The following is a 14,477-nucleotide window of genomic DNA, read 5'->3' on the forward strand; positions in this document are numbered from 1 at the left end:
GTGCCACAGCTTTACTGCTTGAAGAAGGTAAGAGCCAAAAATGTTGTGAATCTATGCTTTGATGGATTTATCTATTTGAGTAAATTAAGTCAGCCATGAGAACTGTACCTTACACAACATTGTTTATCATTTGCTAAATTACTGTCTTGTCTATTTCAGATTCATTTACTCCAAGGACACATCATTTTTCAAATAAACCTGTTTAATGTATTTTCTGTGCTAAACAAAAAATACACAAACAACCCTATAATCATTTACTGAACGTTTTTCCAAAAGGATGTGCATCGAATAATGTGCACATCACTCTGATTTCGATTGAACAATTATTTTTCCACTTCTTTCTATGCCCCTCTCTTCTGTAAATATATGGTTAATTTAATGTGAGAAGCAACATAATCTAGTGTTGGACTGGGTGTACAGGAGATCTGATTGTATCTCTGGTCTGCCGGTGACCTCTCTCTGCCTCTTTCTCCTTCTTCCTTTTGTCTGTCTTGTGCACTTAGATTGTGAACAATTCAGGAAAGAGCCTGTCTCTCTTAAATATCTTCTGTCTGTGTGTTCCAGTCTATGCATCTGAAGAAGTGGGCTGTAGCCCACGAAAGCTTATGCTGAAATAAATTTGTTAGTCTCTAAGGGCAGGTCTACACTAAGGGCGGGGGTCGAACTAGGGTACGCAAGTTCAGCTACGTGAATAGCGTAGCTGAACTCGAAGTACCCTAGTTCGAACTACTTACCCGTCCAGACACCGCGGGATCGAAGTCCGCGGCTCCAAGGTCGACTCCGCCACCACCTTTTGCAGTGGTGGAGTACCGGAGTCGACCACGGCGCTTCCGGAGTTCGAACTATCGCGTCTAGATCAGACGCGATAGTTCGAACTCCGAGAAGTCGAACTCACCGCGTCGACCCGGACGGTAAGTGTAGACTAGCCCTAAGGTGCCACAAGTACTCCTGTTCTTTTTGTCTCTCTTACAGCGCGTAGAAGAATGGGGCCTCAATCTCAGGTAGGGCTTTTTGTGCTACTTTAGTACAAATAATAACAATGACCATACTTTGACGAGAAAATTTTGCAATATGCACCAGAGTCCAGTCACCCATTCTATGTGGAAAAAAGTTGTGATCTGTTCCTGGGAACACTTGCACCAGATGTAGTGCTTATTACTGTGGGAAGTTCCACTGATGGCTGTGATAGTGTACATGCCCCACACTAAATAGTCAGGCCTTTGAAAGGGAACAAGATGGAGGGTCTTTCCCACCTTGAAGTTATTCAGTCTGCCTGCTAGAATCAGATGAAAGGGTGCATATAGTATACTTGGTGTGAGTAGTTGCTGAGGGACTTCTCCCACAACCCTGAGCTGAAGCAAACTCTTCTTGGTTTTGCATTTTGCTCTCTTGTTGGCCAGGAAGGAAACTATTGGTCCTGACTCTCTCTGTCTTGTCCAGGTTGGAGGAATGCTCCATTCAGAGAGGTGAATAACTTAAAGCAGCAAGACACAGAGTTGCACACAGTAAGCTTGCTAATACATGTTTTCGGGTTCTGGCCCTTAATTGTTATAACGCCTCTGCTTGTCCTTTGTAAATACATTAAAGTATCTATTCTGATGATCTCAAAGTACCACTGAATCAACCAGCTACCTACTGCTGTCTTAGATAGTGTGCTTATATAGCCAAGTTTCCCATTAAATACAAAGCAGGAAGAGTTCATGGAAGAGATTGTTTTGTTACTGATTTAATATCAAATCAATAACACGGGGATGACTATATTGATTCAACTTTTCATTTTCATATTTAATTTAATAACAATCCATTCAAAAATGCATTTGAAGTATCAGCAGAATTTCCACCAGAAATGCAGAGAAATTGCTGCAGAATTTAGATCCATCTTGTTACATAATACATGGGGCTTGTGTAACCCTTTCAAAAAGCCTTAGCCAACTTCTCATGAATAGAAGCTCAATAAATTGGCAAACTGAACAGTTAACAAGCTTGGCACCATGGCTGAAAAATAAATACCTGGATGCCAGCAGTTTATGTCAGAAATTAAGGCACACTCTGTCTTTGTCTTTAACTATCCTAACATATCTTAAACAAAGATTGAAAGGTAAGAGACTGACATTCATCATCTGGTCTGAATTATTCTTAACCAGCTGGCTAGAGGCCAGCTGTGTCAATGGGGAAAATTAAATAACTGATCATGAGTAAAGATGTATAGGTATAATAAAGTCAGTCGGTTCTAAGCTATTGTTACCCCTTTTGACCCAATGGCTAGCCAGTAGAAACAACCTACAAGATCTCAAATATTTAGAGAATAAATTGATGACTGAGTCAGATATTTCTTTTATGCAATCCTGTTTATTTACGAAGTCTGTTTCCCTGAACACGGTAGGAATCAAACAGCAGGAGATGGAACTGTGAGCAGAGAAACTAAGCCCCTTTCCAGTCAGCATTCTACCCAAAAGTTCTTAGGGTTTGTTTGTCTTCCACCACCCCCTTCCCCTTCCTCTTCCTCTTCCCCTTCCTCTTCCTCTTCCCAATGTAGGGTCATGACAGAACAAGGAGTAATGGTCTCAAGTTGCAGTGTGGGAGGTTGAGGTTGGATATTAGGAAAAACTTTTTCATTAGGAGGGTGGTGAAGCACTGGAATGGGTTATCTAGGGAGGTGGTAGAATCTCCTTCCTTAAAGGTTTTTAAGGTCAAGCTTGACAAAGCCCTGGCTGGGATGATTTAGTTGGGGATTGGTCATGTTTTGAGCAGGGGGCTGGACTAGATGACCTCCTGAGGTCCTTTCCAAACCTGATAGTCTATGATTCTATGCTACAGTGTTTCTCTGGGTTTTGAGCTTCCTTGCTGCCCTGTTTGTCTGCTTGCTTGGGTGATGTTTCTGCCACTAATCTCACACTTGTCTCCCACTCCAGGCACACAGCAGCAATCAAATCTATCTATCTGTGGTTGTTATCAAAGAGTCAGCCCTTGGATCGTATGGCCCAGTCATTGCCCAGGCTTGCATGTGCTCTAGTCCTTGCATGGCAGTTTACCCTTGTGTTGGCTATCACTAAGCAAAGGGGCATTTATCTGGTCTGTCACTTAGCCTGACTGGAACTGTTATTGCATCCAACAGCTTCAACAAGGTGTTATGATTGCCCAACCCCCGGCATAACGGGTTTAGTCAATAGGTCAATAACATGCCACAATGGTAATTAGTACAAAGGGTCAATGATAGGATATTGTTAGCCTTTTTCCAGAGGGTCTGGCTGGAGAGTCTTGCCCGCATGCTTGGGGTTCAGCTGATCGCCATATTTGGGGTCGGGAAGGAATTTTCCTCCAGGGTAGATTGGCAGTGGCCCTGGAGGTTTTTCGCCTTCCTCCGAAGCATGGGGCAGGGGTCGCTTGCTGGTGGATTATCTGCTACTAGAAGTCTTTAAATCATGATTTGGAGCATTCAACAGCAGAGTCAAGGGAGAGAATTATTTCAGGAGTGGGTGGATCAGCTTATGTGGCCTGCATCTTGCAGGAGATCAGACTAGATGATCATAATGGTCCCTTCTGATCTTGAATTCTATGATTCTATAACACTATTTTCATGGTGAATGACAGTTTAAACTGTCTGTCATGGTGCATTTGTCAGTCATTCAACATATTTACAGCAGAGGTGTTGGCAACAAATTGAGGTCAGCTCTCTTCCACTTTTCATATGGCTTGTAGGAGACCTCCCCATCCCCGGAAACAGAAATGTCAACACTCCTCCTGCTGGCTTCAAACTATCACCTTAAACTTATCATAGTGAAAACCCTAAGAGGAGAGTCTAATGTCAACAGCCAGATGCATTTGAAACCTCATTGCAAATGAGAGGTTAGTTTATTAATTGGGATTTATTTTATTTTTTCTATCGCAAATGATCACCATTGGTTCTCAGGCCATGTATTGGGAATCTCTGTGTTAAAAGATAAGATGCAATACTCCTGACCTGATAAAATGATGGACACAGTCTTTTATTTACTGTGTTATATAGTGTATCATCTGTGCATAGGAGCAATAGTCCAAAATCAAATTAAAACCAGTTATTTTCATAAGCTCTGGCCCAGTGCTAAGTAAGCCTATAGACTGTACTGTGTGACATGCACCTTATAAAACATGCATTATGGAAATGAGTGCTGTGCAAATGTCCATGCACGGAGTGCTGTGCAAATGTCCATGCAATGTCCATGCACGGAACGGAGGGCCTGCAGCTTGTGAATAGTCCATTTTGATAAACATTATAACTGCTTTGTGGTCATGTGGGACAGATTTATAGCACTGACCTGCCCCAGAACTGATTTGTAGCTTGAGGATGAATTGGCATTAGATTTCCATTGTGGATTTGATCATGATTTATCTTATAAGTGATATGCTTTAAAAAGAATATAATCTTTTCCAGAGAGGTATCTAAGTAACTGGAACTTCATTTAACTTTGAAAATGCACTAAACATAGGCACTGGGATTTTCAGAAGCTGATATTTCAGTGCCTAAAGAGAATCCTGTATTATGTATTTGGGGGAACACATACATTTCTCAACCACTAGAATAAAATATGAACTTGTAAGAGGGGAAAAAAGCAACAGAAACGAAACTAAGGAAGGACAATACATCCATGTAGGGTCTGCAGTATGAATAAAATGCCCACAGACACATTAAAACAAAGTCACAAATGACTATGACATGTTTAGAAATAGTGATGTGTGACAGTTCCACTCTTACGAATATAAAAGTTACATAAAATGATTTTATTTATGTAGCATTATGTATGATCATCCAAATGTCCGCAAAACTGTTTTTAAAATTAGAGGGGTAGCCGTGTTAGTCTGGTTCTGTAGAAGCAGCAAAGGATTCTTTGCTGTTTTTAAAATGTTACCTACCGTGAGCGTGAAAGGTAATGAACACCTTCAAGAGGAATTACAAGTAATCTCTAGCTTGCAGGAACAAGCCCTAACTATGGCAATGAATGCAGTGTGAATGCAGCAATTAAACACAATTTCAGGGACTTCAAAAGTTCCAGCAGTGTTTTTCACCATTTTATAACTCGAAATAGTTTAAAAGAAAATAACACAGTTAAATTTTCTCAGATCTGAGACAAGCATGGAACAGTTTAGTACAAAGAATAGTACAAGCAAGGTCATGCATTTAGGGACTAAAGAATTTCTGCTATAAACTGGGATCTCACTGGAAAAAACAGGGAAGTTGATCACAGGATGGCTATGAGCTGCCAATGTGACATGGCTGTGAAGAAAGTCAAATGGGACCCTGGGATGTATCAGTGACGTATTTCCAGTAGAGAAAGGAAAGTATTAATATCCTTGTACAAGGCACTGGTGAGACCTCCTCTGGAATACCATGTGCAGTTCTGCTCACCCATGTTCAAGAAAGACAAATCCAAACTGGAACAGGTGCTGAGACGGGCTACTAGGATGATCAGAGGAGCGGAGGGCCTATCTTATGAGTGGAGACAAAAGAGATTGGCTTGTTTAGACTAAGAAAACACAGGCAGAGAAGGGTGATGGTTGCTCTCTATAAATACATTAGAGATATTAACACAGGGAGGAAACATTTGTATTTAAGCTGAAGGACAAAGTTGCATAAGAACATATGGGTATAAACAGGCCATGAGTAAACATAGGCTGGATATTAAAGAAAAAAAAAGGCTTCTAACCATCAGAGGAGTGAGGTTCTGGAACAGGTTCCCAATAAGAGTAGCAGGGACAAGAAATGTAACTGGTTTTAAGAAGGAGCTTGATAAGTTTATGAAAGGAATTACATGGTGGGGTTGCCTGCAATAGCAGGGGACTAGACAGACCCACAAGGTGTCCTTTTATTCTATGTCCTAACATTTCAACACTATGAGCAACTCCAACCAGGGCTTATAACTGAAAGATTTATGCAGCTCAGAACACTGAATGCCAAGTGTGTCTTTGAGGCAAGAGCCATCTAGAGGCACAAGGAGTCCTGACAGTATAATCCAGTCCTAGAGAGAAATCGCCTGGTTAAGATTTATGTTGTGAACAGTTTCAAATATTATTGTATCAGGAATGTATTGCTGAAATTAAGTCTTGGAGTCAGCTGAATAAAGGCAAACCACAGAAAGAAGGTGAGTCAGTATAATCCACCTTGCATGTGCACTGTTTTAAATAGGATGTAGAATAGGGGTTTGCCTATTTACAGTGTGATCATTCATATGGGGTGAAATTCTAGCCCCACTGAAATCAATGGGAGGTTGTTAATAACACTCCACTGACATAAGTGGCAAAATTGCTTTCAACTGGGTGAGAATGTCTTCATTGGTTTCCATCATATGAAATAAAAAACGACAAGCTGCATTATTTTACCTCATTAGCAGGTATGTGAGTGTGACTGTTAAGTTCTTAACTGGATGTGAAGTGTTGGCCAACAAAAGTAGAGTAGTCCCTTTAACAGATGGGTCTGAAATCAGATAAGGTGGGTATAGGGAGTCAGAATGCTCCAATGTTGCTAGAACTTGTAACCGATCCGTGTGCTGCAGAAATACTGGTTTTAAGCCTATCTGCACATACGTTGTGTTGACTAGAGCCCAGGAAATTTGACTCCAAGAGCATAGTCTTTGTCCACTTGAGACCTCAGTTGGGTGTCAGTAATAATAGGTCCTTCTCCTCTTTGGGTGTTCTGCCAAAGAGCAGTTATTAAAGGCTGTTATAGTCACACACACAAATCCCAAATATTGAAAATTGCCTTTCCACAGATTTCTTAGCACCTCTGTTAAACAGGAAGATTTGTGACCAGGAGATTGCCAGAGTCAAGCAAGCAGAGGCTTGACTATCACAGCAGCCTACCCTCCCTGAGGTAGGCATTGACAGGGTAGATGTGGCAATCAGATGTGATTGGCAGGGTAGCAAGTTGTCAACTGCAGATCTGCCAGAGTCTCATTTTTTAGTATGACTTGCTACCATGAACCAGCCAACTGATATTTTTTAAATAGTTCTACTGAGGGGAGGATGCAAGCACAAAATAGAAAATAAAGCAATTAGCATTGAAATAATCAAGATGTTAGCATAGAATTCCAAGGGTGAATGAGTCTTTAATGCACTAGTTTGATAAGAAAGACTATTATCTGTCACTAAGTACAAAAATGTTTCAATAAGACTAATTTTTAAGGAACTGATTCAGAAAAAAACTTCTAGCTGATCCTAACAAGCTAAAATATTAGTGGATCATTCTTTTGGTGCTGTCCCATCTCATCTTATGTATCTTTAAGCCAGACAGGCCAAGGGAAATCCATGAGTCAAATTCAAAGCAAAATATTTTAATATGAACATCAACTATATGATACAACTTACATTTTTAAAACACTAACAGCTGTCAAGAAAACTACTATATGCTTATAACTTCATCACTTTCTAACATTCTTCTGGCTTCTTCTTTGACATTTCAAGCAAGAATTAATAGCTATGACCTCTCTGGGAACACATTTGGCTGCTGCAGGATTACTGGATACCAAGGTATAGAATAAGCCTTTCTCTGTAGCAACATCTGGGTCTGTGCTTCACATGTTGCCAGGAGCTCAGCAAGAAGGCAATAAAGCAGTGCAGTGAATTTTAGGTATTACATCAACAGAATGTTCTTTCCCCCCCAGCGATCCATGAATGAAGTGGTTTGAAAAATGATTGCAGATAACCTCCTCCTTTAGTAATGATAGCCCTTTAGTACTATGTGTGGAAAATTTAGTATATAAACATTTTCTTAAAAATCTTTATGAAGTCTAATGGGATCATTGTTTACTAAACCCCCAAGCCATCATAAATAAGTTCTTCCCTCAGTGGCCGTGTAACCTCTGCCAGTGGCTTCAACTCACAGAAGGATTGTTCAAAAAAAATTCACTAAATATTTCCTTGGCTAAAAATTGGGTTTCGTGGATCTTTTCTGTGGGAAATGATCTATATCAACAAAATTTTCCCTTTGGAAAAGCCAAATTAAATGTTTTGAGTTGACAAACTGAAAGGAACCAGTGGCCACAGTTTGCCGTTCCCGGCCAGTGGGAGCTGTGGCAAGCAGCGGCCAGCACTTAGATAGTTAAGAACCTCCTACCAGATGATGTCATGGTATCCTCTCGCACTGAAGAAACCTCGTTGGGGGAGGGAATCCAGTTATTGGGAAAAGAAAGGTAATAGTAATGGGGGATTTGATCATTAGAACTATAGATAGTTGGGTGGTTTGTGATGACTGGGAAAACTGCATGATGAATTGCCTACTTGGTGCAAAGGTTGCAGATCTCTTGAGACATCTAGACAGACATATGTGCAGTCCTGGAGAGGAGCCATTGGTCATAGAATCATAGATTATTATTATTAGGGTTGGAAGGGACCTCAAGAGACCATCTAGTCCAACCCCCTGCTCAAAGCAGGACCAATCCCCAAAGGGCCCTTAAGGATTGAACTCACAACCCTGGGTTTAGCAGGCCAATGCTCAAACCACTGAGCTATCCCTCCCCCCTAAGGAACCATTGACATAGGAGTGAGGTCCTAGAGGACAAATTTAGGCTTCTAGGTAAGAGATTAAAGTCCAGGACCTCCATGGTTGCATTCTCTGAAATTCTTCCAGTTGCATATGTAGGGCCAGGTAGACAGGCAGAACTGCAGGTTCTCAATGTGTGGATGAGACAATGGAATAAGAAGGAGGGATTCAAGTTTTAGGAAATGGGGAACCTTTTCAGAAAGGAGGAGCCTAGACAGGAAGAATGGGTTGTACCTAAACCAAAATGGAACCAGATTGCTGGCATGTAAAATTAAAAAAGTTGCAGAGGAGTTTTTAAACTAAGGACTGCAGAGTAGCATGTGGTTCGGACAGAGGCATCCTGTAGGGCAGTCTAGTCTGTTGGCCTTATCTCCATTATAGATAGGGGCCTATCAAATGCAAGGTGTGATGTTACACCCCCATATTCTTCATAGAAATATGGTTATTATATGAATATGGCATAACTAAGATATACTTTATGCAAGATGGCTCATATAAGATATCATTGGAAAGGTTATAATTTACTGAATATGATTATCTAATTTGTATGCATGTATCATTTCTGTATCTAAAGTTAGGAATATTGACTATGTAACAATTGCAATTGTGTGTATATTTGGGGGGAATGCCCACCAAATAGTAGGCGATCCTCCTGAATGACCCATTAGGAAGAAACAATCAGACTGAAGATATCTCTCTCCTTGAGAGGAGTCTTGGGACATAGCTGTGACACTACCAGGTCAGGTGGCCCTTCCACTTGATACAGAATACCACCTTGGACACTGCTGGTACTTTTCCACTGTAGGGGGATGGGGAACAAACAAAGGATTCCCACCTTAGGTAAATCCTTTTTAAGGGCTGGGGAGGGGGGTCGATCTGGACTCTCCTCTATTGCCTACCCAAGAAGAAGGACTGCTGAAAGAACATAAAGGGACAAAGGAACTAACCTGATGGGAAAGGCAGTGGGGAGTCCAGACTGGGACAGGGGTCCAGTCTGTAAAAAGAAGTAACTGGAACTCTGAGCTACAGAAACTCTGCATCCTGCCTAATTCAACATTTAAGGTGAGAAATTACATTTTGTTACCTGTTTCTTCAGTGAATCAAGCTTAGTTTGTGTGTTTTTGTTTTATTTGCTTAGTAATCTGCTTTGTTGTGTTTGCTATCTCTTATAATCACTTAATCTGTCTTTTGTAGTTAATAAACTTATTTCTTGTTTATAACATAACCCAGTTTGTGCAATCCATATGAGGTGGGGGGAGGGGAAGAAGCTGTACATATCTCTCTTCTCATTGAGAGAGAGGGTGAATTTTTATGAGCTTGAGCTGTGCAGATTTTTCTATACAGCACAAGACAATATACCTTTGGGTCTGCACTCAAAGGTAGGTGGACACCTGAGTGCTGGGGCACTTGCTGGGGAAAGTCCCTTGAGCTGAGTCTTCCCAGAGCTGATCTCAGTGTGTGTGTCTTTCTGCAGCTGGGTGTGGCCCTGCCTGTGTGCACTAGAGGAGGCTGAAGAGCCTGGCTCAGTAGGACAGGGTAAAAGGAGCCCAGGCTGGAGGAACAGGTGGGCTCAGTGGCATCCCAGTACATCAGGGGGCACCTTAAAGTGGGCAACCCATCACACATGGCCGTGAAAAATGATTCACAGACTGTGAAAGCTGGTCTCCCCTATGAAATCTGTCTATTGTAGTGGGTTTTCAGTATTGCCACCCTTTCGTCTGCATTGCCTTCAGAGCTGGGCAGCCAGAAAACAGCAACTGGTGGCTGGGTGCCCAGCTTTGAAGGCAGCACCGCCTCCAGCAGCAACCCAGAAGTAAGAGTGGCATAGTATGGCATTGCCACCCTCCCTTCTTCACTGCTGCTGGCAGAGGTGCTGCCTTCAGAGCTGGGTGTCTGGCCAACAGCTGCTGCTTTCCAACCGCCCAGCTCTGAAGGCAGCACAGAAGTAAGGATGGCAATACCGCAACCTCCTTACAACCCGCACCCCCTACCCTCTTTTGGGTCAGGACCCAGACTGTTACCATGAAATTCAAGATTTAAATATCTGAATCTTTAGATATTCAGATCTAAATATCTGGTAAATATTTGGTAAATTTCACGAAATTTACCAAAATGGAACATGAATTTGTAGGGCCCTAATTATAAATGTCTTTCATGGGGAGGCGAGATCCATGAGTCCATTGTCATAACATCATGCATGGAATCAGGGAAACACTGTGAACGTTCGGGCTGTCTCAGTATCATTCCCTCAGCACTCCGGCATTTATAATTTGTAAATGAGACTTATATAGCTGCTGCGTGTATATACATGTAAATGTTCCTCTTCGGGCATAGTTGCAGCCACTGGTGTAATTATGAAGGGAACTTCCCCCCCCAACCTGCATCTTTTTACTATCCTGTTGATTCCTCTCTCAGCGTGTCTGCAGAATTCATGTATATTCAGTCAAAGTCTCCTTAGGTCATATAGGTGGTTGCACCTTTGCCTTCAGTCTTCAAGTTTGCCCTCCGCAGTTTCTGGCTAGTTCACACAGTATTGGTAGGTTCCATGCTGCAAACATGCCACGGCCTAGGAATTGGCCCAATATTATTCAGGGAATTTCAGTGTAAAATACGTCAACGTTCAGTGATATGTAAATATAAATAGTTCTATTAAAAGTGTACTCTTTGCCTACAAAATAAATCTACATACTTTTAACCATGTTGATTCCATTTGTTGCAAGATCAAGAGGCCATGATTTTCCGTGGCTTTTAATCATTTAATATATTTGTTTTGCCTGAATTTAATGTTTATTAGAGCCAACAACTCCTTCATTATTACCTATAATTCACAGACATTCTCTGGAGTGCTTTCAGTCAAGAACCAGAGTAACATAACATAAAGGGGATATATGTGGATTATAGATTCACAGACCATTTACTAGGATTTAGTTGTAAATGAAGCAACTGATGCAGAAACAAATTAGACTTCAGAACATACCACACTAAGTATAATTATGTAATGACAGATGGTTGACCTTTCCAATGTAATAGTTTCATAGACAAGTTAGCTTCAGTATACATAACAGCTCTCTCTCTCCTCACTTATACCAGTGCAAATAGGAGTACTCCATCAAAATACATGGAGTTACACTAGTGTAAAGTTCTCCGTGTAAATGTAGAATTGGTCCTTTCACATTGTAGTCAAAAACACTTACTGAAAAAATATACTCCTGTCCATATAAGAATTTATTAGTTGGAGAAAAAGGTTTCTTAGATACTAGCTGGTGTTTAAATTGTAAGCTGTATACAGCTTATGAAATTCAGCAAAGGCCTGATTCAGTGCCCATTGAAATGGGCATTGGCTCAAACCCTATAAAACACTGCTTACTCAAAAGTGGTTTCCAAAGTTTAAATTATAGCAGAGGGATCTTCCCTCATTAAAGAAGAAATTCCCAATTCTGCAATTTATAAAGTCTATGTTTTGTTTTTAAGATGTTAAATGAGATTTCAACAGACCTTCTCCATTATGACCTTTCTTAGGGGCAGTTTTGGCTACCTGGGATGTAAGTCTGCCTGGGCCCTTCTTAAGAAACTGGGGATTCTTCATAGAGGGCCCCAAAAAACTTTGGATGGACTCAGCTTACTCTGTACTAGGGTGACCAGATGGGATGAAGAAAATATCAGGACACATGTGGGGAGGGAGGGGCTGAGTCCCACCAGCGGAACAAAAAAAAACCAAGAAACAGGAGTGTGAAATTTTGGGACAAATTGCGTCCCAACCAAATATCAGTTGGGACGCAGGACAAATGCCTAAATATCAGGACAGTCCCATTGTTATTGGGACGTCTGGTCACCCTACTCTGTACTGTTCAAATGTCACAACAGTTTTGAACTCTGAACTAAAGATTCATTTGTGTCTTATTACATGGTCAATATCATTCTCTGTTGCAAACCACAAACTAGTAAAGAGCATAGAATTCTGGTCTCAAATACTGAATCTTGCTGTAGAAAATAGAGTAAATTATAATAACGAGGTGGTGTCATTAACCCAAAAAGTTTTTGTGCTATCTGTGATACATAAATAAAGGTAGAGACAACGGGTAAATTTTTTCAGAAGTACTTACCTCCATTTTCAAAAATGACAGCACTTAGGAGCCTAAGGCCAATTCTATTCTACTAACTTACATCTATGTTACGAAGTTACTCGGGGATGTGAAAAATCCACACCACTGAGTGATGCAATTATACTGATCTGATTCCTGGTGTAGACTGTGCTATGTCAATGGAAGCGTTTCTCCCATCAACATAGCTACCGTCTCTTGCAGAGGTGGATTAACTACATTGACAGGAGAAGCTCTCCTATTGGTGTAGTAACTTCTTCATTAAAGTGCTACAGTGGCGCAGCTGCAGCTTTTTAGACCTGAAGTGTAGACCTGCCCTAAATCTCGCTGAAAGTCAATAGGATTAGGCTCCTAAGTCACTTTTGAAAATGGGATTTAGATGCTTTTGGAAATTGTACCCCAGCATAACAGAAGAAATAAGAGAAGGAGCAAAAGGGGGGAAATGTAAACAAACAAAAATGATAATGGGGAAGAGATGGGTATAAAACCATGCTTATGCATTGTTCTTTGATCACACGTTCAGACTCAACACTTAAAGCCATGAGTTTCTAATCAGTGCTCCTGAAATAAAGAATGCAGGACAGAAATATGAAAAACAAATGGCATCAGTTAGAGCTGCTGCAATATCTTTCATAAGCTGTTATTTCTGCAATTTTGCATTTCTCTCCTTTGTGATGGATCTTTTAAAAAACAGTTCTCATAAAACTGTTGCACTGAATTGATTAAAATTTCCACTTTGTATAGATAGCTTCAGAGAAAGCAATGCCTTATAATTTCCTGGGCTGGAGACCACAGGGAGTTCTATTTTCCACACAGTAGGGGACAGACAAAACTAAACAGCCCAAATCTTTTCAGTATCTTCTCAGATGGAAGCCTTTTGTGCCACAATCACTCTTGCTGCCTGGCTTTGGACCCCTTCTGCTATATCTTTTTTGAAAAGGGGAGGGTCCAAATGAGTCCATACCATCTATTTGTATAGTGACATCAATTATAACAGTCTCCGTGTCTCCTATTTCATTCTTTATGCATCTTGACTTTTTTTTTTTACTGCCACATATTGAGAAGATTTTCTCATTACGCTATCCACAGTGACTCCACAGGGCTATTTCCTGAGTTACTAGACCTGATTTAGAATCAAGCAATGCATATGAGTAGCTGAAATTATTTCTCCTCTGGTGCATTACCTTGTGTTTGTTAACGTGCGTGCATTAATTACCACAACACCCTGAGGGAAATGACAGACACGGTCATTTTTACATTTACTGGGTTGTAACTAGTGCTAGTCAAATCTGAGAATTTCCATTCCGCAAGAATTTCTGATATCCCTAAACATTTGATTTTTTTCCCCCAAAGTGAAACAGAAATGCGGCTGACCCTGGGGAGTTGCCCAGAGTCAGGGAAGTCCCCCACTGGGGAGCAGGGATCTTAGAAAACCTGAGAGTCCTGGCTGGAGCAGGGGCTCTCTACTCTGCATAGTAAAACGATGTGTTGGATTTGCACCGGCAGACCCATTCTTTCCATGGTTTCCCCTGCCACCGTGGTGGCTGGGAGCTACAGGGTTCTCTCCTTCTTACCCCCTTGCAAGGCTGTCTCAGGTTGCTGGAACCCTGAGGAGGGCTGCCTGAGGAAGCAGTCCCTGGTCACTGGAACCCTGCAGGGAGACAGCCTCCTCAGGGTCACCTGTTGCTGGAAACCTGCAGGGAGACTCTGGGCTTGTCTACAATACCAAAACAATACCAAAACGTATGTCGACACTCAAAACAAAAATTGCCAAAGGGTGTTCAAACTTCCTCCCTTTGTTGACAGATCATGTCCGCATTGGGGAAATCATCATCGACAGGGTGAGCAATGCACCGTGGGCATGT

The sequence above is a fragment of the Mauremys mutica genome, chromosome 2 (assembly GCF_020497125.1).
Source record: "Mauremys mutica isolate MM-2020 ecotype Southern chromosome 2, ASM2049712v1, whole genome shotgun sequence".
NCBI lineage: Eukaryota > Metazoa > Chordata > Testudines > Geoemydidae > Mauremys > Mauremys mutica.